Genomic DNA, 26546 nt, shown 5'->3' with positions numbered 1-26546 from the left:
TATATTCCTCTTTCTTGTATTTTTCTTGACAAGTACTGTAGAGGGTGAGGGACCCTTGTAGGGTGAGGGATCCTCTTGGCCTGGTGACCACTCTGACTCATCTTCACCAATTGACTCTTCTTCATCAATGTCCTGACAAAAGTCAACAGTGCTTTTGGCAGAAACATTAAGCAACTGAACCTGCAAAGGCTGGAATCCGGCCACAAGCTCTGGGTCTTGTTTTAGCCTCTTCTGCCTACTGGACCTTAATCCTATTCATCAGGAAACATGACAAGTCTCTCTCTCTCTCTCTCTCTCTCTCTCTCTCTCTCTCTCTCTCTCTCTCTCTCTCTCTTTGTACTAAAGGCGCGCAGAGACAAAAACATACTCTTTGCAACTCTCTATGCGCGCCTTTAGTACTGTTGAGAGAGAGAGAGAGAGAGAGTTTCTGTGTGTGTGTGTGTGTCTGTATATCTGTCTGTGTGTGTGTGTTTGTGTGTGTTATATTTGTGTGTTTGTGTGTGTGTTGATCAGTAGTATGATTTTAGGGTTGTTTCCACACACACACACACACACACACACACAATTTGCTACCTATTGTTGGAAATACAGAGAGACAGAGTGATAGATTACCTTTGGTTGGTGGAGTTTGTAGAAACTCCATGGGAGGTGTCTTCTCCATTGCTTTCTCTCTGTCAATCTCTCTCTCTCTCTCTCTCTCTCTCTCTCTCTCTCTCTCTCTCTCTCTGTGACAGTAATGAGTCTCTCTCTCTCTCTCTCTCTCTCTCTCTCAACAGTACTAAAGGCACGCATAGAGAGTTGCAAAGAGTATGTTTTTGTCTCTGCGCGCCTTTAGTACAAAGAGAGAGAGAGAGAGAGAAAGAGAGAGAGAGAGAGAGAGAGAGAGAGAGAGAGAGAGAGAGAGAGAGAGAGGCAGGTGTCATGAATGTACTAAAGGCGCACCGAGAGAGCTGTAGGTAGTATTTGGTTGTCTCTACGCGCCGTTAGTACACACACACACACACACACACACACACACACAGAGAGAGAGAGAGAGAGAGAGAGAGAGAGAGAGAGAGAGAGAGAGAGAGAGAGAGAGAGAGAGAGAGAGAGAGAGAGAGAGAGAGAGAGAGAGAGAGAGTTTCTGTGTGTGTGTGTGTGTGTGTGTGTGTGTATGTGTGTGTGTGTGTGTTTGTGTGTGTTATATTTGTGTGTGTGTGTGTGTATGTGTGTGTGTGTTGAATAGTAGTATGGGTTTAGGGTTGTTTCCACACACACACACACAATTTGCTATCTATTGTTGGAAATACAGAGAGATAGAGTGATAGATCACCTTTTGTTGGTGGAGTTTGCAGAAACTACATGGGAGGTGTCTTTTCCGTTCCTTTCTCTCTGTCAATCTCTCTCTCTCTCTCTCACTCTCTGGCAGTAATGAGTCCCTCTCTCTCTCTCTCTCTCTCTCTCTCTCTCTCTCTCTCACTCACTCTCTGGCAGTAATGAGTCCCTCTCTCTCTCTCACTCTCTCTCTCTCTCTCTCTCTCTCTCTCTCTCTCTCTCTCTCTCTCTCTCTCTCTCTCTCTCTCTCTCTCTCTCTCTCTCTCTCGCAAAATGACACTTATAACGGATACACATGGCGGCGCCCCATGTGTTACTAAAAAATAGAATATAATTGCATGTTTCTGCACGTGTGGTCATTTATTGGGCCCGTTTACTTTCGTACGTCACATATAAAAGGGATGAGAGAGAAAAAAACACACCGCGTCAAAGAGAGAGAGAAAGAGAGAGAGAGTCTTCGTCTGCGTTTTCGAGAGAAAGCACGTGCAATATTGAGTTGACTCGTCTTCGACATAACGCAGGTCTGCATCCTTAGAAGGTTTGGCCCTCACCCTCTCTCTCTCTCTCTGTGTCTTGCCAAAAGGGCAGGCTGTGCTTCTCTCTCTGTTTCTGAAACGTCCGTCTCTCTCTCCCTCTACCACTCCCCCCCCCCTCTCTCTCTCTCTCTCTATCTCTTTGTTTCTTTTTGTCTCTCTCTTTCTCTCACAGTATATTTTATATCTATCTCTCTCTTAACACACAACACACACACACACACACACACACAAACAAACACAAATACAACACACACACACACACAAATACAACACACACACACACACACATACACACACACACATGCAAAGCCTTCAAGTGCCGAGAGAATTTATGCATGCAGTCTTTCGCATCTACCAAAAAGTGATATGTCGATTACGTATGGGAGATGGAATTTCAGAATTTTTTGCAAGCACCATTGGTGTCAAACAAGGATGCCCACTTTTACCAACCCTCTTTGGGCTACTCATTGATGAATTGGAATGCATGGTTCTTGATTTTATGCAGCAAGAAGGCATAGAAGAGGTTAAGATCGGAAATGCGGTGATCATGCTTTTGCTTTATGCCGATGATGTAGTGCTCTTGGCACATACCTTAGAAGATGCACAAAAGCTTATGAGTGTCTTGGAATGCTTTTGCATACATAGCGGGCTGATCGTGAATGGATCCAAAACCAAGTTTATGCTTGTAAAGACTCTCAATGACAAGAATCCATGCATTGTATACAACAATGAGAAACTTGAAGTGGTAGATCACGTCAAGTACCTTGGCCTTGAGGCTCCATCCAATCATAAATGGAAGGATTGTTCAATGCGTTGCTTGGAAGCCGGAAAGAGGGCTCATTATGCATTTGAGAACATGTGCAATGCTGGAGAGATCAAGTATTGGGCTCTCAAAAAGTACCTCTTTGACACATTGATGACACCGGTGCTTCTTTATGGAGTTGAGGTGTGGGGTGGAAGCATCGGGAAGTCTACTTGGAAAGAGTTTGAAAATGTCCGAAAGTGTTTTCTCACCAACTTTCTCCAAGTCAAGACACAAACACCCTACATGCTCTTACTTCTTGAGTCCGGATCGCTTCCCATTGAGGTCTTGGGCATGCAAAGGGTTGAGGAGTACATGCGTAAGACACAACGTAGCCCTTTCCATTGACTTCCTAGAATTGCATATGAAGCAAGTCAAAAGGTTCAAAAGACATGCAAGAGCAAAATACTAAGTTCGGGGTGGATGCTTGACATCAAGAAATGGTTTGGAAGATGGGATGCATGTCACTTGGTCAAGGATGCATTGATCGACTCCCAAGTTAATGAGGCCTTCTTACAATGCCAATGTATCACGGCTTGGGAGAAATCCGGAGGTTCTCTCTTCAGCCATTACACCACACACGTTGCCCCAAACTACAAATCTCTCTTCTTCTCCGAACAAGGTAACCGAACCCATCCCTACATCCTTGAGCCCATCCCGTTGAGTGCGATCCGGACCATTGCCTCCATTCGTCTTAGCTCCCATTCTCTACGCTGCGAGATAGGACGTTGGGGCACTGGCGAGAAGTGTCATCGACTTTGCACCTTATGCCCTCGTCAAGTGCGAGAGAGTGAGCACCACACACTACTTGAGTGCTCAGCTTTTGACCACATTAGGTCCTCTTTTCCCCATATATTCAGCCATGAGCTCTCCCTACATACCTTCCTCTCCCAACCACGATGTAGACTCTCTATTGCGACGCTCATTTCAGCCATTTTTGAGCATCGAGAGTCACTTATGACCTCCACTCACACCACGTGACATGTTCATTTGGTCCCATAGGTCATATTTGACCTCCGAGGACGATAATAGAACTATCTCTCTCTCTCTCTCTCTCTCTCTCTCTCTCTCTTTCTCTCTCTCTCTCTCTCTCTCTCTCTCTCTCTCTATACTAAAGGCGCGTGGAGACAGGCACCTCTAGTTTGGATGTCTCTTTGCACGCCTTTAGTACTGTGCAAACGCAAGTAGAATGAGTGAGAGAAATGGAGTATATCCACGAGTGTGTGTGTGTGTGTATGTGTGTGTGTTATAGAGAGAGGAAGAAAAAGTGTAGAGACTGGGGAAGGCGGGAGAAAGAGAGAGAGAGAGAGAGAGTCTTTCTGTACCCTTATACTAACGGCGCGCGGAGGTGTATTTTCGGGTCAGAATATGTTTCACGCGCGCCGTTAGTAATGGGAGTCTCTCTCTCTCTCTCTCTCTAAATATACTAGGCTATAGAAAGGGGAGAGAGAGAGAGAGAGAGAGAGAGTCTTCTATTTTTATACAGTGAAATGGCTAGAACAAAGGCCACTGCAAGGAAGGCAGACAAGGGACCAAGATTAGCAGCTAAGGCAAGTAGCAGATCTGCAACCCCAAAGAAGAGACCTGGAAAACCAAATAAAATTTTGAAAGGTCCAAGGGTGAAGAAGTTACAGAGCTGCATGGGACTTTTCAGAGAAATCAGGAAGGCACATAAATGTGTAGATTTGTGCATACCAAAGCTGCCCTTTCAAATAACGGTGAGGTCCATATATGAAGAAGCTACCTAGGGCACTAAAAGGTGGAAGGTGGTGGCATTGATGGCTCTACAAGAAGCAACATAGGAATTCCTACTTGAGTACTTCAGTGACATGACCATTGTAGCAGCCCATGCCCAAAGGGTGACTGTAATGGACAAAGATAGTGAGACACTAAAAAGGATAAGGTGGAGGTATGAAAAACTGTTGGTCCCCAATGTCTGCAGGGATAAGAAAATGAGGGAAATTTTACTATACCCCCCTGAGCTATTGCCGCAACTCACAGTTGTAGATGTCACACATGATGTGAATACAAGGGCAAGGGCAGAGATGGTTGCTCCCCATCCAGGTTAGCCAACTGATATGTACAATTCGGGAAACACTCTACTACCTTGAAAGGGACTTCCCACTTAATTTGAAACTTCTTTTGGAAGATGTTGTCCAGCTTACTGTTGTAGCGCAAAACCAAGTCATTCTTCTTGATACCCTTACTTTTGACCTTTTTATTTATCTTTGCCAAAGCCTTATCCTGCATCTGCCCATAATGTTCCAATGCACTCATCCTATCCAATTGAACCTCTTGTAACTGTAAGAACCTCTCTTTGAATGCATCACTAGGCTTCCCAAGAAACTTCTCTAGCATCTTGACCACAGACAACTCTACTTCCACAGGCAATAGTGCTTCCTTTCCATACACCAAATGAAATGGAGTAAACCCTGTACCTTTCTTCACCAAAGTACGGTAAGCCCATAATGCACTAGGCAATTCCAAATCCTAATTCTTTCCTTGGTGCTCTGTCACTTTCGAAAGAATTTGTACCAACTCACCATTGAACCTTTCATTTAAGCCATTGCACTGTGGGTAATAAGGAGTGGTATGCTGGTGCCTAATCTTCATCTTCGCGCATAAAAAATCCAGCAATTTAGCTTGAAATCCTGGCCCCTTATCTGAAAGTAGCTCCAATGGCACCCCAAGCTTGCAATATATTTCATCATACACAAATTTTGCCACATCCTTTGCAGTGATCTGTTTTACTACTATAGCCTCTGCCCATCTAGAGAGATAGTCCACTGCAGTCAAAATATAGCTTTTGCTCCTGCTTGTGATAGGTAACGGGCCTATTGCATCAATCCCCCACTTTTCAAACACATCAAACGCCATAATGGTTTTTCGTAGCTCTGGCTTCAACACTCTCTTCCCAAATGCTTGACACCTATTGCAAGACCTACACCAATGGTGAACATCCTTGTGCAAACTAGGCCATACATACCCCTCTTGTAAGATCTTATGCAAGGTGATCTTCATAGCAAAATGGCCGCCACATGCGCCTTCATGATTCTCTTCCAACACTCTATAAAGCTCCTCCCGCCAAGGTACACGTCTCAACACGAGATCAGCCCCTTTCATGTACAAGACATCACCAATCAATTTGTACCTGTATGCTCTAGGCACAAAACCATACTTCTTAGACTTCTGAATGTCCTTCGGAATGATTCCTGTCAGCAAAAACTCCTCTTCTTGAGCCAAACTCTCTTGACCATGATAAAGAGGTAAATTGGTCCTCAACACAAATAAATCCCCAATCATGCTTTGAGCTGCTTCATGTGCCTCTCCATTTAGAGCACGCTCAATGTGTCTGATGCTCCATGCTTCAAACTTTTTTTACAGGCCTTTAATTCTGAAACACATTTCCTTCAATGAGGTGTTCTTGCTCTTCCACACACCCAACACTTGCTTCACAACTAACATGGCATCTCCTTTTATGCTCAACCTTCTAATCCCATGCTTCAAACAAATGTGTAATCCGGCCTCCAAAGTTCCATATTCAGCCTCATTGTTACTATGAGCATCCAATTTGAACCCTCTCTTGCATACTAGCTTCCCCTCTGGATCGTAGAGTGCTATACCCCCTGAAGCTGCATCATGGCTCTTTCTGTATGAGCCATCAAAGAACAAAACATGTGCATTGTTGATCTGTGGCACTTCTTCATCTACCCTTCTCACCACCTCTTCCTTAACAAGAACGGGATTCTCCTTGTAGGTCAAAAAATCAGCTAGGGTAGCTCTTGTACTATCTTCCACTAAAAAAGAGAACTCAAACTCTTGCAGCTCAATTACCCATTTCTTGACCACATTTGACATGCTAGTGCCATTAATTAGCTGTGGCAAAAAGGCATAACTCATCAAGAAAACAAAAGGTCATGGTAGCAAGTAATGACGAAATTGTCGACAAGCAAATACTACACTGGCCATCACTAGCTCTACTTCCGACAATTTTCTTTCTGGTACCAACTTCACTCAGCTTGCACAATACACTGGCCTCATATAATGGCTACCCTTCCCCTTTTGCAATAGCATGGTTCCAATGGCATCATCCCCTACTGATGGATTTACATAAAAAACTTTCTCCCAATCAGGAGCCTACATGGCTGACAACCCCCCTAACACCTCTTGAAACACTTCTTCACACTTATCATCCCATTGCAATGGATCATGCTTTGCCACCTGCTGTAATGGATAAAGAAGCTGTGAAGACAACGGAATAAACCACGCCATATACTTCACTTTGTGTATAAAGGTTGCCAATTGCTTCGTACTCGAGGTGATGGAAGAAGAATGATAGACTTAACCTTGTCCTTGTCTAGATCAGCCTCAATGCCATTTTCTAACACCATGTGGCCCAATAACTTCACCCTTCGCTGTGCTAGATGACATTTCTTTGGATTTAGTTGTCCTCCACATTCATCATATCGAGCCAATACCATCTGCAGTTTCTCATGGTGTTCAGCTCTACTGTTGTAGACACAGAAGTCATCCATAAACGCTTTAATACAACTACCAATGAATGGTTCCAATACCCAATTTGCTCTCTCTTGATAGAAAGATGGTCCATTTGACAACCCAAATGGAAATATTGTGTAGCAATAGCAGCCCCATGGCGTGATGAAAGTTGTCTTTGTTTGGTCTTTAAGAGAAATATTCAATTAAAAATAGCCTGAAAAACCATCACACACGCTGTACCTCTCATAACGTGCCACTGAATCCAAGATCTGATCGATGAACGGAAGAGGGTATGGGTTCTTCTTAGTGGCTGCATTTAAGGGTTTAAAATCTACACAAATCCTCCACTTTCCATCCTTCTTTGGACTGACTACTACTGGACTCACCCATTCTGTGGTCTCCACAGGGACTATGAACCCTGCCTTCAATAACTTGTCCACCTCTTCCTGCAACGCCTCCATTTTCTCTTGACCCATCCTTCTTAATCTTTGTCGCACTGGCTTAGCACCTTCCTTCATCTCTATATGCATCTCTTCTCCCTTGAACCCTCTAATCTCTTCATACGAAGTAATGAAAAAATCAGTAAAACTAGCCAGCATGTGCAAATATATCTCCTTCTTCATAGCTGAGAGGTCTCCACTAATCATTTGTGTCATCAGTTCGTGCTTCTTTGACAATGCAACCTTGGCTTGCATCAGCCCTTCAATCACTTCATAAGGCCCTTCACTTTCATCTTCAACCTCATTTGCAAATGCGACTAAACCAGACTCCTGTATTTCTTTGTCCATCAAAAGAAATGCAACATCAACATCCTCATCACTGTTGGTAGTACTATCACTGTCCTCGTCAGACACTGTGGAATAGTCTTCGTCACTAGACTCATCCTCATCTTCATAAAGTTCCTCCAATCTTTTCCTTGTGTTCATATTATATAGCTTCTTGCCACCTGTCTTTCCATAGAGGCTAATCGTACCACGTCGCCAATCTTGAACAGCTCCCACTGCACGTAACCATGGTCTGCCCACTATAATAGGATATGCTCCCAACCCTGCTGGCATCACAAGAAAATCAACCACTGCCTTTGCATCATACGCCTCCACTTCTAAGCTCTTTACAACACCCAAACATTTCACTTTTTGATGGTTTGCCAATCTGATCCGAAAGCCTGACACCCCACTCACCGTAAGGCCCATCTTCTCAGCTCATGAGTGTGTTATGACACATATTTGGGCTCCACCATCTACATAACCTTGTCCCAGGTTTTTTCTTTTGTGCCACACATCTACTACTGGACAAATGTCTGGTAGCTGATCCATTGCCAACACCTTTACTGAACCTCTCTATAGCTCTTTCTCTATTGGGTTAACCATCCTCTTCCATTGTCTCTTTAGCTTAGGCACTATCTCTATAAGCTGCCCAAAAGTAACATCTACTTTCCTGCTTGTCAGATCTTCCTTCAAGTCATAACTTAATTGCCCATCCCCTAGTGGAAAATCTGAAACATGAAACTTGCGATGAGCTCTTCTTTTTCTCTTGGCCTTGACATCCTCACCTTCATGGCTCTTTCCCTTCTTCTTGCTAGGACATGGGGCACTTCTTCCTTCCTTGTCCTCTGTAGTCCTCTTCCCAATAGGCATCACTAATGTATCCTCTAGATTTGATGCCTTCTCCAAGGTGACCACACTTATCATATTTGTCTTTCCCTTTTCCTCCTGGGTTAATCCATTGGTTCCTTCTTCTCCCTTAATTTCAATGCCATAATCATTTGACCTAGTTAGCACCTGTCTTGGCAATGGATACATGTCTCCCCCCATCCTTGGTGGCTTATCACATTGCAGGCTAATGTGGCCCAACTCTCCACAATTATAACATGTGGGCGTCTGCCTCCAGAACCTACCATTGCTTTGTCCAACACCATTCCTGGGCTTTTCTTCACTTCCTGGCTGATTTGCAAACCTCCCTGGGCCTCGATTATTTCCCACATTGCCTAGCATGTTTAGGCTGAGATTCTTCATTAAATCTACCACTTGCCTCATGTCTTGCCTTAGCCCATCATCTTGCACTGCTGTAGTGACCACTGTTGGCATAACTGAAGGAGTAATAGAAACCACTGGTTCATGATGAACCCCTAGCATGCGACCTTGGAAAGAGTCCATAGGCTGAAATTCAGGCCTCTTGGGAAAAGACTCCACCCCTAGCTGGCTCATTTTCCTCAACTTCCACTCTTTGTTCCTTGCCACCTCCAATGCATCTTCATATGTCCTAGGCTTCTTTAGCTTCACTCTCCAACGTATATTCTCCCAAAGACCAGCCAATAATCTGTCCTTCTTCATCATGTAAGGTGGGGGTCCTTGTGGTGCTAAGGCCTTGCACATGCGCTCCCATGCCAATGAAAACTTACGTATGTACGCATCTACTAGCTCACCTTCCCTTTGCACAAAACCCTGTACTTCTTGCCACACTTTGTCAGGATCTTCTATCTTCACAAACTCCACTCCCAATCCATGCCTTAGATTGTCCCAACTCAATCTGATAGGTGGATCAGCCACACGCAACTCCTCTTCATATGCTTTGGACCAAACTCGTGCATCACTCTTCAAACAAATCTGGAGAAGACGTAACATCTGCGCCGGGTCATGAATCTGGTTGTTAATGCAGGCAACCTCCATCTTTTCCAAAAAGTCTTCCACATCTTCATCACTTCTTCCATGAAACTCCGGATAAGAGAAAGCCATGGCTACCCCAAGTTACGATGCTTTGAGAACCCCTTGGAACACACGTGCAAGAACCCAAAACTTTTGATTGACCCAATCCCTAGAAACCTTGATGGCGCTCAAGCTTTAGATAAGAAAAAACACGTGCACATCAAATGAGTTTTCATAGTTAATCATCGGAATTACAACAGGCAAAGAACATTCCAGGATCTCTCGTAATCTTCTTGGCCCGAACATAAAGACTATGTGCTGCTGGAAAAAGATCTTTCTGGACACATGAACATTTATCTGGATTCTTTGAGTTAAATGAAAAGGAGTGAATTGAGGGCCATTTTGATCATCCATTAAAGCCAACCATGAAGCTCCCAAGAAGGCACACCTGACTTATCCTCTATATTTACCAGAATTTCAGCAGCATAACAACATAAATGGCTCAAAAGACAAAAAAACCAGCCATCAAAACTTGGGAAAATTTCGGCAGAGTTTCCCCAGAAGTAGAGCAGTAAGAACCCAAAATATAGACTGTATGTGTTATGCATAAACTACCAACAATAGAACCCAAGCATCAAGTAGGAATCACTAGTACATAGCCTATGGCGAGGTCACGAAAAGGGTGCTCCAGCTACCTGTATCACGCAAAGGATCTCACATTTGAGAATACCCCAGCTCAATAAAACCTCACGCTATCGATCCTCTCACGAAAGCTTATGCAAATCTCGTATAGTCAAGTCTCAGAAATGACTATCTTTCAAACCAAGTCCCAGAAATGGTTGGGACTGCCAAATAAAATCAATTATGGATCCACAAAGGCGTACAATGGTAGTATCCACAAGTAGCGTACAATACAAGACAATGCGCTCAAACAGGCGCCCAATGATGCATACACACAGAAACTGCAAGTGACTCCCACTTGCCAGTATATCATTATACTCCAGCTACCTGTAACTGTGTGAATCACCTGTACCTGTCCCTGTAACCTGTAACCTGTAATCTGTAATCACTAATCTCGAATCTCGAAGCTCGAAGCAGAAGGTACTCGAAGAAGATCCTCTGTGGGGGCACCAAAAGAATGTGCGCGGGATGGAAACACACACAACACCTCTATAATGACCCGATACACACTCTTTGGATGATACACACACACACTATGGGGCACCACTCGGCTTACACAACCCGCCTGGCCGAGACAGGAAACACACAGATGGAGTGAGAAGAGAGAGATTTCCCACTTGCCCACTCAACACTCTCACATACACACTCACACATACACTATCAATTTAGCTGAAAGGAGAAAAATTGCTGTTGTTTAGGCTCAATGAAGCTCAGCCCAACACCAATGGGGCAAATAGTTTACATAGTATAGAGGAAATACACCAGATACAACCACAAAGTTAAGCAGAGGCTTCACTCACCGGAGAAGATTACACAAAAAAATAGCAAAAAATTTATAAGAAATTTGGCAAAATGGACAGCACCATTTCGTCCGGAACGGCCCAAAACCCTAGTCTACAATGTCACAGTGCTCAAATCCGACCTCAGATGAGCAGTTTAGGGCCAAAAAATGCTCCAAAATGAGCAAAAACACAGTTGCGGTTGTTCCTCCTGTCTTCTCCACGTTTTTTTTGGTCTTCTCTCTGTTTTTTCAGTTCCCACACATTGCATTATTACTTGGGCACCCTTGGCTATTTAGTTGACCTCAAATGGACCCCGAACAGGCCAAAAACTGACCCCGCAGTGCATAGTTGTCACCCTGCTGTAGCCATCCGCACACCTGGCACTCAACTTTTTCCAATAATGCATCCCGCCACCACGTGAAGTGGCCCCAAAAGATGGTCCTCATGATGACCTTTTTGCATAATTATCACAAGAAAATATCCACGTTGTGTCCGTACTTATCCACGTGTAAGTATTGACCCCATTCGACCTCCTGACGCCACATAATGTCATCTGACGCACCTGCTTACCTCATGTCATCGGCCCGCCGATAGCTTCCTCGAGAAGTTTTACGCGCTATCAACTCCTCATTATTATAGAAAAAATACACTGGTACTGGTGATAGTGAAAATCGATGCACTATGTACATGCTGTTCTACCTGTACCATTAGGAAAAATATGAACCCTCTAGGGGCCCTTTGGGATTAAGGTTAATTAGAGGCCAGCCAATGAAAAGAGGGTGGTGGACACACTCTATGCCCTCAAAAATGTAGGGGGACAAAGTAGTCTTACACTTTTTAAATGGGCTCTTTCCTAGTGAAAAGGTGGGGTGGGGGGGGGGGGGGGGGGGTGGGCCATATGGAACCTCCAACTTCCCTCCTTTTTGATCCGGTTTTGAAAAAATCCCAAAATTTTGAAATTTTTCAAAAATTTCAAAACTCAAATTTCATCTTCTGAAAACCCCCCTAAAACTATTTTATGGTCAAAAAAGCATTTTTTGATCTCGAAAAGTCAAAACGTGCATCCAAAAACCCTAAAATTCAAAATTTTTTAAAAACTTTAAAAAAATCTTTTTTTGCTATCCAGAGCTCCCCCAAAAGTAGTTATTAGGCAAAAAGGGATTTTCTCTCTCTAGAACCCCTTTTCCAACCCCTCCTTGGTTGCAACCATCACACTCATCCTCTACTCCAACACTCTCTCTCTTTACACCATCTCCATTGCTGCAGCAAGGAAGCTCCTCTCTCCTCCCCTACCACCTTCCATTGCCACACCAAGAAAGGCTAATCCACCTTCTCCTCCCAGTGCCAGACCAAGCAAGGGTTGTCCACCTTCTCCTCCCATTGCCACAAGGGTTGACCATTTTCTCATATCACTTTATCCCACCTACATTGTAGCAACAAGCAAGGTTCTTCTCCTCCTCCTAGTTTGCTTTGCTCAACCATGGCCAACTCTACTTCGCAAAGGCGGCCAAAGGATGAGGTCACAGCACTTGCATGCCACAACACTAGAGGTGTAGATGATGAGTGGGTGCCACAAGAGTTCACCAAAGGTGCTTGGGTATACATGCAACCATCTGTTGTTGGCCCTCATCGTGTGCGGAATTGTGCAAACTTGGATCTTCATTGGAAAGGAAAGCTCCTTGGCTTCAAGAACCGCAAAGAGAAGGGGACTGTAGCCATTGTGCAACATGTTTTCTCAATTTCAACCATACACTTGCAACAACCACCTCAATTTCCAACACATTGTAAGTACATGTTTTGAGAATACAAAGCTAGGTGTGAAATCACAGTGTAATGTTATTATGGATTCATACTTAACCAGAGGAGGTGCAGGGTCTTCAACTACAGGGCATGAGAGGGGTACGAAGCATGTGCCAGGACATCTCAGAGTCAGTTCCAGCTAAGTGGCTCACACCTCTCAAGCCAGTAGCACCCTGGTGGATGGGAGCCTTCACACAACTGGAGGTTCTCATCTTAGTCAGGGCCTACTCAGATATTGTTCCAGTCCTGTTCTTCGAGCTTCAGGGTGGGGGATGCCTACAATGAGTTGCAGTAGAGGCCCCGCAGGTAGCAGAGTGTTGTTTTCAGAGGATCCAAGTAGTTGGCATCTGTGGGAGGACTTGCGTCATAGACCCTCACCCAGTAGCTCTTGAGACTGGACACTAGACACTGGACACTAGAGGCTGTGGGCTTGGGAGTGTTGTCCACTGGCACGAGTATAGTGGGATCCTAGTGAGTGGCTATGGAGGGACCCCTTCTCTTCTGCAGACCACCCAGGAGTTCCGTTCTTTCAGTACACTGTTTGACTGGGACGTCATATACTAGCAGCACAAAGAGGGGCCCGCCCCACTGCAGCACCTCATTGGCAAGAGGAGGGTCTCACAGTTGAGTTCTTGGAAGCCTTTTGGGAGAGGTTGTGGGACTCCAAATAGTCAAGGCGAGTCACCTTGTTTCACTGGCTGGTCGCACATAGAGCTACAGCAGTAGGGAGTTGGCTAGTGCACAGTGGTCTCTCGGCCGCATGTGTAGCTTGTGACCATTTGGTGGAGAGTCAACATCACTATCTTTGGGACTGTCCCTTGGCTCAGCAGGTGTGTCTATGAGTTCTTTCGTTGATGCCTGATCTCTCCACGGCTCGACAGTACACTTGGGGGGATGGTGGCTTGGTCCACCCTCACGGACCCGGCACTTCAGTTTGAGCTATCTTCCACCAGCAGGATGATAGTGATGCAGGAGGGGCGACCTACACTCCAGCCTGCTACAGAGCTTACTCCACAGGAGTGGTGCAATGAGAGAGAGGAGTGTTGGGAGCTCATCAGTGGCTAACACTCTGGTTCATCTAGAGGGCCCGTTGTTTCTGCATCTTTAAGGCTCGCCCTGTGCCACTAGCAGAGACTGTTCATGACTATTGGCTAGAGCTGATCCATACTCTCAAAGTACAACTTGAGGGACTACAGGGCAGCTCCGACCGCATGCGAGAGCGCCGCAAGGCTTTCCTTTGACTCTGGCGTCCTGGGCCTTTCTACACCATGATCCAGGGTGTACTCCAATGGCATTACCGACCACCTGTGTGGATTTTCCCTCCCCCCATTTCTTGATTTAGCCCCATTTCTTGGGCAGTTTCAGTAACTAATACAAGGATCTTTTTCTCGGGGAAAAAAAAAAACAAAGATGAGGAAACAAAGGACTTGAGGAAATCTCAACAAGTCTTTTCTGACCCCTATTACAATGCAACTGATGATTTAGATGATAAGTTAGCTACCTTAGAAGATTCGGGGTCAAAAAAAGAGCATACGAGAGCTCCGCTACTCTTAAAGGGAGGGGAGGAAAAGTTTTTTGACTTTTCAAACCAGAAATCAAGAAGACAAAAATGATATAGAAGAAAGAGAGACACCAAAATTGTGAAAACAAGACCTATGCCATCAGTCTCCAATAAAACACGATTCCTGATGCAGATAGATGCTAATGATTGTGTCAAGGACAAAATAACTGGCAGATATCCTTCAAACAGAGACTCAAAAATGTCTCTGACATCGAGAAAAGCAAGGAAGGGTACTCACGAAGAACATCAAGATAAAAAACCACTCATGACCAGAGTCGAGCGGAAAAAGAAATATCAAGAGTTGAAAAACGCTCTAAAAGAGATATACACCATCGAAATGGAAACCACGGAAGAGGATGGTAAGGATGTAATGCATGTTCCATCCCATTACAAAAAGTATACTCTCCAAGATCGGAAAATTATAATCGAACAACATGTTAGGGAGTTATGGAAACAAGGCGAGTCTTACGAAGGACCTGAAAACGCTAAAAGGGTAGACTTGGCTGAACCAGGAGAAGAGCCTAGACCGGCTTACATTGCAAATGACCTAACAGAAGAAGAAGAAAATCTTTTGTTGAGCTTGTTAAAGGAATACCGGGATATCTTTTCTTAGTCTTACAAGGATCTCAAGGGTGTTGATCCAAAAATCTTTCAACATACTATACCCATGAGAGATGATGCAAAACCAAGTAGACAGAGACCATACACTTATAACAAAACATTTTCCAGAAAGATCAAAGAATGGAGGAGCAGCCACTACATAGTCTCTCCGGCACATTCAATGCTATACATGCGGATATTGGAGCAATAATGTTCCCGCATCTTTGCCCAACCAAACTGGTTCAAAGAAGGATTTTCTTCTATTCTCACTCCTATATTGTCCCTACTTCTACACAAGCATTTGGAACGCTTGAACCCATCAAAGTAACTTCCTTATTAAGTATGGAGTGGCCGGTCCCAGATTTGTGGTCGGTAGCATCTTTCAAGCAAAAGATGATAATGGATGTCCAAAACTCTTTGAAATACTCTAAAGCTTCTAGGTATGTGGGCTTGAGCTGGTGTTTGCCTATTCATTGTTTTGTGCACATTTTTAAAGAGTTTGGATTTGTGGAGACTACCACAATGCTTGTATGTAAAGATGCGCATTACGAGGAATTAGGAAGGCTTTTAGAAGAGGACTGGGGTTTTGTGGAGGGCATGCACAACGGGGACCGGTACCGTTGTAAGGTTGGAGCTTCAGGTATTGGAATGCGCTATTTGAAATCCCGCACCTCCTTGTACATACGATTTCACTATGATCGTTGGATGTGCAAGCTTGGAGTGTGGACTCCCTTACAGAGTGTAGACGGCGCTATTGCAAGTTTTGACATTGCAGTGAAGATGCCCAACGATGCTTTGGAGGCAGTCCAAGTGAACAAGCATTGGACTCCTAGTAATGTTCGAGAACATTTGGCTATTATGGGTTTTGAGGCCCTTTAACAAGCACAATTTCGTTTACAAGGTCACAAGGTGAGAATCCTTCCACCACATTTTCAATACATCATGGTTTGTCGATCATTAGATGCTTATTGTAATGAATGTCTGCAGATTGGGAAGAGAATGGAAGACAAATTGAAGGTCGAGGAGGACTGGGGGATAGATGGAACTATGCTATCGATCTTATAACTTTGTAACTCTTGCAATATTCATATTGATCCCCGCTGTAATCAACATGATTTTCTTCGGCAAATCATGCCTTTGAATATAATTTTTTGCATTGGGATGAGAAATCATTTTTTGGTGAAAGTGCCTTTTTTTTAATGTCTTAAAAAAAGGGTACATTATAAAAGGGGGGCCACCTAACTCATTCACTATTTTCACTTTTGCAACTCTTGAGCTCCTCCACTCTCTATCCACACCCCAGGCTAAACATGGATGCTGCCACAGCCTCTGCATCTGTACCCACATCCACCCCTTTGTCACGCTTCATCCTCTTCCTCGAGGACACCAAATACAAAGGGAAGTTGGACCTCCACACCTTTTTTACTCGTCTCACTGACCTTGACGCCACAGTTGCCCTTCACATGGATGCTTTTGAGGAGATTTCTGCGTTCATGGAGGAGCACATCATAAAATATTCTGTATCTATCCCCCCACATGCAGGGATCTGGGTGCCTTGCAATCTTTTGCGCTATATACACAAAGGTGCTCACCCATTCTCCAAGCGGTTGCAACGATTCCAAGAAATTGCAACCAATGCAGACCATTACTTGGATGAGCAAGCCCTTGGGGTGTCAACGCTCAAGAAGCGCAAGTTGGGGGTGGAGTACCTTTCTCGGCTCGCAACATTTATCTTCTTGGTGAGCGAGGAACCTGATTTGGAGGAGCTCCGCTTACCACACCTTCAAGTTGGGTCCTTTATCAAGGACACCAAGGAGCAGTAGGTTATCCCCATGAACCCTGCAGCGGAAGGAAAAGCACACCAGCTCGAGTACCCTAGGGGTCTTGAGGAAGTGGTTGAGAAATCCATAGTTGCGGCTGGCCCTAGTGACACTCCAGTGCCACTACCACTGACGGATGTGGCTATCCCAGAGGTAGAAATTAGCCGCTTCTCCTCAGTGTTAGTGGATGGGGAGGAGTTTGTGTTCCTGCATGATTTGGAAAAAGCATTTGGCCTGCGCATGGATGAATGCTTGAGCGTGCTATGCAACAACAACAAATGTCCCTTAGACAATACGCCAGATGCCCTAGAAAGCAAGCTCTTGCCAGATGGGGACTCTATTGCTGACACTATTGCAGTTGTATGTGCGGAGGTCCTGGCAGTAGAGCAGTTGCATGTGGCTGATGAAGATTTCCAAGCCACACAAGCCAAGGTTGAGGCTGCTAGGATGCCTATGCCATTATGCAACCTCCCATCTGATGATCCAAAGCTTGTATCTGTGGTGCATGGGAGCATTGACTTGGATGCAAAGGGCAACAGGGAGGAGGACGACAAGGAGCAGGAGGTAAACTATATCCTAATTTTCATGTTACTATTTTATCCTTCGTTGTCTTTTTTCTCAACCTTCATCGGTTTATGACAGGATGTTGTGGAGGTTGATGATTTTGCTGCAAAAACGGGTGGCAAGCGGACGGGCTTTGGACCTCAAGCTTCCTTTGCGCATTACCTCGGACAACCCCCCCTGGCGATGTGGCCATTATCCATAATGAATTTACTCCCCAAGCCCATTTTATGACTTGGTCGTTAAAAGCTTTGAGCAAGTTTTTGTGTTTGAGTACCATTGCTCAAACTGCGCATCAAGTGTTCCTAGTGCGTAGATCCCTTGTATGCACAGCGTTTGGCACTGGCTTTCATGGTAAAGTGCTTGCCCAGATAGGGATACATGCTTCCATTGGCTCAACTGACCCAAATGCCATAGCGCAGTCCCTCTTGACTGGGGAGTTGCCTTACGCGCAAAATAGGCGCCAGGAAATGGTCAAAAGAATTCTGAACTCCTCAGATACATGATGTAAAATCACCGTGCTAGAAGGAATAAAAAATATTTGAAATTGTCTCTCTATATTGAAAATTCTTTTCAATCTGATTTGTCAATCTTGAAAATTGTTTCAATTGGTGATATGAATTGTTTTTTGACTTTGTTATTTCAAGGTATGTAATTGCAGTCAATTTGAGTATAATTGTGATTTTTAAGTACCCTAGGGGGTTAGATTAGCCTATAAAGGGCAAAAAATGCATGGCCACAAGGGCGCGCAAATGGCCCATCCATCAGTTTTGGATGGGCCATTTGCGCGCCCTTGTGGCCAGGAATTTTTTGCCCCTTATAGGCCAATCTACCCCCTAGGGTACTTAAAAAGCACAAATTTATTGCAATGGATTGGTTTTGCATCATTCATTTAAATGCAACCTTTTTATGGCCATTCCAGTATATGTTCACACTCAAGGACACTAGAAAAGCTCAAATCAATTATGAAATGAAGTTTCCAGCAAACTATCACTTGCTTTAGCTCTACCTACTACACCCTTGCACCAAAAAGTCAAATTACATTGGACACTTGGTTTCACAATATGTTATTTGTTTTGATATCCTATAAGGAATTCAAAGCTTGAAATGACCAAAAAAAGGTGTCCATAAGGATCCATATAAAATATTGATGCAAAACCAATAGGTTTTAGTAAATTTGGTTATTTTAAGTACCCTTGGGGGTAGATAAGCCTACAAGGGGCAGAAAAAGGCCTGGCCACAAGGGCGCGCAAATGGCCCATCCATCAGTTTTGGATGGGCCATTTGTGCGCCCTTGTGGCCAGGCCTTTTTCTGCCCCTTGTAGGCTTATCTACCCCTAAGGGTACTTAAAATGCACAAATTTACTGAAATTGACTGCAATTACATACAAAACTTGAAATTACAAAGATAATAGACAGAGTAGACACAACTGTTGATCATATTGTCATTGGAAAGTCAAATCATTACAAAGATAAGGTTGTGCAATACAAAAAGAGGGGTAACTTCGGCTAATGCTCAAAGTCTCGTCGCAATCGTCGTGCAAGCTGCATATCTTTTGGCTGTATTGTCACTCGCTTTGCATGAATGGCACATAGGTTGGTATCTTCCAACACTGAAATGATGTGGGCCTCTGCAGCTTCTTGAATAGCCTCTAGCGCTATTGCTTGCATTCTATACTGATTTCCATAGCTTTGAAGCACTTCCTTCACAGTGCGAGCAAAGGGGGCACATCGAATCAAGAGCTCCGTCGTCTTCTGGTAGTGGCGGATTTCTGCAAATGTCCTTGCTATTTTTCGGCGCCGCTGCGGTTGTCTTGGGGGCACTTGCACATTTGCTGGCGGGCGGCGTGTAGGCTTCTTGAAAAACTTAGACTTGCGTCTGTTTACATGCTTAGGGGCTGGTTCTGCAGCCTCTTCTGATTCTTCCTCTTCCCTTGGTTGCCGATCTTGTCGTGTGGGGAGAGCTCCCTTGCCTTGAGGCAATGTCTTCCCGCCAACGGCCACCCGGTGTGTGCACGGTATTTTTTCTCGCAGCCATGGTGGCTCACTCTCTGATTCGGTGTCTGTATTGACCACCCGAGTCCTGGATGGTCCTGCTTGTGATTGGGGGCGCGCCGGCTGCTCCCTATCGGACTCTAATGTTTGTTGGCCCTCTGCTTCTCTCCAGCGCTGGGCACATTGCTTCATTCTCTTTCTAGGTGTTATATCTTGAGGAGGTGGAGATTCAACAGTTCTTGATGACTCTCGTGCCCTACCACCATGCCCACTACCAGAAGAGTTCTTGGAACGGCCAGGTGTTCGTGGCCGTTTTCTTGTGCCTTTAAGCCATGACGGCTTCTCACATCCTTGGAGGGTGTTTTTGTTGGTAGGCGAATGCTCTTTCGCGGTTTGTTTGGTGCGCGCCATTTCGTTGGTAAGAGCTCACCTGTTCTTAAGAAATGAGTGATTTATGAGAGCATGCAATATTTATAAGGGCCCATTTAAAAAGGGCCCTGTTCACAATAATTTTTTTAAAAGAAGTATTATTTTTTAAATAAACATGTCGCTCAGAGTTGGACCCTGCGTTCACGTTTAGTGACTCGCCGCCATGCAACATGCTTGGTGGGACCTTGCGACATTTGCCACTTGTTGCTATGCTCTTGACGAATCCATTTGCGCACTTCAATAGCAATCTTGGATTGTCGCGCACGCTCCATTGTGAGCTTACGAGCAAATGTTGTGCGAAAAAACCAGTTGAACATCTCCTCCAAATAATTGGATTGCACCATTCCACCACCATCTCGAGTATTTTTGAAGTACACTCCCCTTGCTTGATAATGGGACTTCTCCATGCCTTGAGTGCTAAAAATTTCAAGCGATCCATACTTGTGCATAAAAAATGCACCATGCGCAAACAAGATATGCTGTTCACATGAGCAAACGATCCACATTAGTAAATAAAAACAATCCCTTCTAATGAATACACCATGAATGACTTACCATGTAATGTGTGATGTTATTTTCACCCCAAGAAAGGGTGAAGACCTTGGTAAAATCCACCAAAGCTTCTTGAAATGATTGCCGTTGTTCTTCTGTTGTGCTGTTAAGGCTCATAAGCTTGACCATTTTATCAAAATGGGCCCAGACTTGCTTGCGCTTGTTTGCAAGCTCGCCATTTGAATCATTGTCAGTAGTAGCTTTGCATAACTCCTTCCAAAGCTCCCAAAGGTTACCTACCTGCTGGTTGGAGCTGCTTTGAGCATCATATGGACTTGGCTTTCCTTGGGAAACTTTCTTCAAAAAGTGTCTAGCTTTTTGTCCACTCATTGACACTTGTTGAGCAATTTCATGGGCCTCCCCTGTGTTCTTTGCAGCAACTATAGACACATTTCCACCGTGACAGCCAATGGAATTCAAGAGTACCTCCACTCTTTTGATCGCTTCCTGGGACTTTTCCAACGGTTTCATTGTGAAAGCATAGTCAATGTGGAGCTTCAATAGCCTATCAAAAATACGCATGAATGCGTGTAATGTACAAAAATGTACATTCGATAGAGGAAATCGAAAGATTGGATTCCAAGTGTGGTCCTTTTGATCATGGTCTGGGGCATTGAGCATGGGACATCTGAGAATAGACGCTTCACATTCTCTACCTTCATCTCCGACATCATGACAATCTAACCCTTGTTCTCCATGCCCTTGCCATGGAAGCATGTAACTGGCCTTTGCAGTGCTCTTATGTGATTTTTGTCCATTAGGTTTGTACCCTCGAGTGCAAAATGGACAAGGCATGAGAGAAGAAGACCCTTGTTTGCAGCCAAGCAAACACTTTATGGTCTTCAAATCCCCACCTAAGTGCCACTCCACATCATAACTACCAAAGCCCTCAATCTCCAACTTCTGACCTGCAATTTGGGAGTGTATTACTTCTGTGATCCATGGAGTTCTCTCAAAAATCCACGAAAGTACTCCATTGGTCTCTTTGGGCACCTCAATAGCACCCAACCACCAAATGTCTTTCTCTGATTGCACGCTAAAAGATAGGGTGGGATATGGCTCGACTGAATCCCTTCGCTTGGTTTGCAGAAGGGCCTCGTTCATTAGAGTGACACTTAGCCTCTCTAACCTTCGGCCTTTCACTATTTGACACTCATCGAGTTTCAGCACAAAAGCGACTTTTGTGCCAAGCACTACAAAACAAATAGTGCTAAGACCTTAAAATTCAGCTTCTATGAAAAGAATAATACCAAAGAAAAAAGTAAAGTGTGTCACCTTCTTCAGGTAACTCGTAAAGGGAGTGGCAAAATGTAAGACCAAGGTTAAAGGAGTAGATGCCATGGGGGTAAAATGTGCTGGGCATAGTGAATCTTCCCAAAAGGAAGAAAAGATGAAAGCCAAGGGGGAATCTAGCAAAAAGTAGTCCAAGTCACAACTTAAAATTGACGTTGTAGATTTCTCTTTGGATGAATGTTCTAAACCGTATGATTTGGCTCAAGATGTCTCTATGCAGGGCCCAAAGATCACTTGACCTCAACTACTTCACCTTGCACCTAGGGTGAGGAGACAATGGACAAAGATGGTTAGTACAAGACAACCAAAGACAAAGATAGATGGGGCTATCCTTGGAAGGAATCTAGATGACATACTACCGGTGATGGATGCTCACATCAAAGGGAAGCACATCTTCAATATCTACATCGATGGTTGCGCACAAATATGTGTCATGAGTGGAAAAATGATGCACCGTTTAGGCTTAAAAGTGAGTAGACCGGCACCATGCCGAGCCAAAATGGTAAATAATGTAAAATTTTAATGTGTTGGCATTGTGAATGCAGTTAGGGTGAAGGCATTCAACACTGAGGTGGATGTGGACATCTTTGTCATGCCACATGAAGGGGAGGGCTATCCTATCATTCTAGGGAGGCCTTGGCTTATGGCTATGAAAGCTAAACAAGACTGGGACACTGGCATAATCTACATAAAGGATGCAAAAGGGAGGCCAATACTTTACGACATGAAGATAGGTCAACAACGCGACATGGATCTAGAAACCTCCGAGGATGAGTTTTCTAGTGACTCTTCAACAACTTTATAGGAAGAGTCAACAATAAACAAAGAGAGAGACAATAGCATTGAGGTGATGGGAATCATTCTCAAGGACCCTAAGAAGATGGATCAACTTGATGCATCATCATCAAACCAAGGGGAGCCACCAGGTATACAACCTCTAGTAGAAGCAAGTAAGCTACATGGAATGCTCTCTAGTGAGTTGTGTGGGAAGGAGCGTGAAGATTATGTTTTGATGCTAAGTAATTTTACCACATTGTTCATTGATGAATATGATAAAATCACTGGCATCACAGTAGTTCAACATCAAATCAAGCTCAAGGAGGGAAGTAAACCTGTAGTGCAGAAGCTCAGACGGCTAGGAGTAATTCAACAATAGGCCTTGCTCAAGGAGGTGACAAATTTTTAGAAGTAGGTTTCATCTATCCTGTTGAAGACTTGGAGTGGGTTTCTCTAGTGGTAGTCACACCAAAGAAGAATGGTAATTGTGTTGATTACAAGCCCCTTAATGCAGCCACAAAGCATTAGGAAGAGGATGGGGTGCAAGAGGGCCTCTTTATTTTCCATGAGCTTATGGAGGTGATTAACATTTTGACAAATAGGTGTATTCCATGTGTGCAAGAATGGTGGGTGTGTAATAGATGTGTAAGAGTGGTCAAAGGTTGCACTTTCCCCCCAAAAAAAGAGGTGAAATTTTCTATGATTTTTGGCCTTCCATAACTCCCACATATGATCTCCAATTTGAGTGGAGATCATAGATTTGCAATCTGTGCATCGAGATCTTTCCATAGATATGCTACATGACATGATTTTATCCACTGGATTTTAAACTCCATTTTGAGGGAAACTTTGAGTTCAAATAAACTAGCCGTTTTGCCTGTTCGAATTCAAAAGATGTCTTTTGATTACTTTCTTAATACTAAAGGTTTGACTTTCTTAAACTGCCAAATAAAGATGCCCTCCTAGACCCCATTCTCTTCCTAAAGAGGGACCATTTTTCTCTCGCTTTCCAAGATGAAATTCTCAATGAGGTAGCAGGACATGAGCGCTACATGGTATGTGATGGCTACTAAGGATACTTCCAAATTAGCATCGCTGAAGAAGATCAAAAGAAGACAACTTTCATCACACCGTGGGGATGTTTTGCTTACAAAATTATTCCCTTTGGTCTCACCAATGCTCTAGCCACTTTTCAGCACTATGCGACATTTGTTTTCCATCCATTCTTTGGAAAATCAATTCGTGTTTTTATTGATGACTTTTGTATCTATAGCTCTCGTTCTCTTCATTTGGAGAAAGTCTATGAAGGTCTAGCTAGGTTACAAGCTTTGGGTGGCCAACTCAATGTGGAGAAATGCCACATTGGTGAAAGCAAGTTTACTCTTCTTGGCCATGTAATCTCGGCAAAAGGTATTGAAGCTGACCTAAGAAAAGTTCAAGCTTTGGTGTCTTTATCATCACCCACTACGACCAAGCAGTTGGTCTCATTCCTTCAAAAGGTAAGGTATTTGAGAAGGTTCATTCACTTTCTCTCCCAAGTGGTTCTCCCTTTACAACAAGTTACCCATCAAGAGATCTTCACTTGGAGTGAAGAAAATGAACAACAGTTCAATGAGGTAAAACAAATCTTAGCCTCACTACCCACCATTGCACCTCCAAAGTGGGATGAGTAATTTTATGTTAATCCTAGTGTGGGAAATGACACACTTGGGGCAGTATTAATGCAAAAGGATCCTCAAACTTCTTTCATGCATCCTATCTACTTCTCTAGTCGCATGATGACTCCATCAGAGAAGGGATACACAGCAGTGGAGCACATGGTGCTTTCATTAATGTTTGCTACCACCAAGTTTTGCTCTTATTTATTGTCTAGACCATTCATAATCTTAACAATGGAAGAAGTATTTCCTTATGTAATGCATCACATGGATGTTTCTTCTAGGATTTCCAAATGGCTCACAAGGATGCAAGAGTTTGACTACACAATGCAAGTGGAGAACTCCACAAGGGCTAGTCTAGAAGGTATTCTCACTCATCGCCACTATGAAAAGAAGCTAAAGATAAAGCCAAATGATCAAGAGACTACACCTGTGTTGGAGGTCCCAAAGCTAGAGGGGGCTCACTTTCTTTACTTTGATGGAGCCTACAAGAGGACAGTGGACAAAGCTGTAGTTGGCATTGTCATCTTCAACGAGCAAGGGGATAAGGTTTTCTCCATTGGGCATCTCTTGGATTATCACTCCAAAAATGAGGCAGAATATGCAGCCTTAACTCTTGGGTGACAGTGGTGTGTGACACAAGGTATTCAATGATTAAATGTTTTTGGTGATGTCATGCTTTTAATAAAACAAATACAAGGAACTTGGGCTTGTAAAAATCATAGCTTGCTAGGCCATTTACACAAGGTGAAGGAACTTTTGGGAAAGTTTCAAATTGTACAATTACATCATGTCCCTCGAGCAAAAAATCAAGAAGCAGATGCTCTAGCTAGAGAGAAGCTACAAGATGTTCCAGTGGTGGGTGCTATCAAGTTGAATCTGCCTCTCTTCTAAGGTAGCGATGCTATGCCTGACATCATGAGTTTCTTGGACACAAGAGAGTGTCCTAGAGATCTTACCAAGGGTCAAAAGCAGTGGCTTGTGCACAAGGAAACAAAATACCGTCTTATAAGGATCAAATTCTTAGGCGTGTACCTGTCTCTAGAGAGATCACTGAAATCATTTCAAGTTGCCACGATGGTGTTTGCGGAGGATGCTTTTCACTTGACATCACTAGTAGAAAGATTCTACAAGCCGGGTTTGTATGGCCTAGTCTACAGAGGGATGTGCACCATTGGTGTAAAACATGCAAGGAATGTCAAAAAGCAGGGTATACGAGGCTCACCTATGAGCCACAAACTCTTATAATCTCTTATGGAACATTTTGAGAAATGGGGAATTGACGCTATTGAGCCTTTGCTCAGGTCCTAATCAGGTAAATTGTATATCATCATAGGTGTAGACTACATGAACAGGTGGGCTAAAGCAGTAGTTACCACTCAAATTACAACGCTAAGGAAGTAGAAACGTTTGTATTTGAAAATATTTTTTTCCGTTTTGGAACTCCTCTCGAGATAATTTCTGATAGGGGACCAGGTTTTAGAGGAGACCTAGTAGGAGAGCTGATGGAAAATTTAGGCATTTCACAACGCCACTCAACTCCCTACTACCCACAATGCAACGGTTTGGTGGAAATGATAAATGGTATGATTTGCAAGATCATCACTAAACATGTAAACAATCACAAAAGTGATTGGGATAAGCACCTTATGGCTGCACTTTGGGCTTATCGCGCTTTATTTCGCACATCCATTGGATGCACACCATATCACTTGGTGTATGGTAAGGAGGCCATTTTACCCATCGAAGTTCAATTGGCTAGTCTCAAAGTGCTAGCTAGGCACATGGAATGCCTTAAAAATCATCTCCACAACCACATTATGGATATAGAGAGACTCCAACTAGACAAAAAAGAGGCTATCAACTACTACACAACTCAGGCAGAGCAACGACGCCTCACCTTCAACAAAGGGCTCAAGGAGAAAGGTCTCAAGAAAGGCATGTTGGTCCTAAGGTATGATAACAGGTTTGACACTAGGAATTACAACAATGGCAGTTATCGATTGATGGATGTAGATGGTAGGCTCCACAAAACACGTGTCAATGGATGGAGGTCAAAGAAGTACTTTTTAAGGTTTGATCAAGTACCTATGATGAACATTCCTGAGGAGAAGGGAGACTCCTCCACTTCAGATGAAGAAGGATCAAGCACGGAGCTAGAGGCATAAATGTCTCTAGCTTAAAGGGGGGGGCTAATGAGGGCCGCCTTTTGAAATCAACCCATCTCTCTCTATAGAAACCCC

Source organism: Adiantum capillus-veneris, chromosome 17 (genome assembly GCF_014529385.1).
Source record: "Adiantum capillus-veneris isolate H3 chromosome 17, ASM1452938v2, whole genome shotgun sequence".
NCBI lineage: Eukaryota > Viridiplantae > Streptophyta > Polypodiopsida > Polypodiales > Pteridaceae > Adiantum > Adiantum capillus-veneris.
This window is presented reverse-complemented; position numbering follows the sequence as displayed.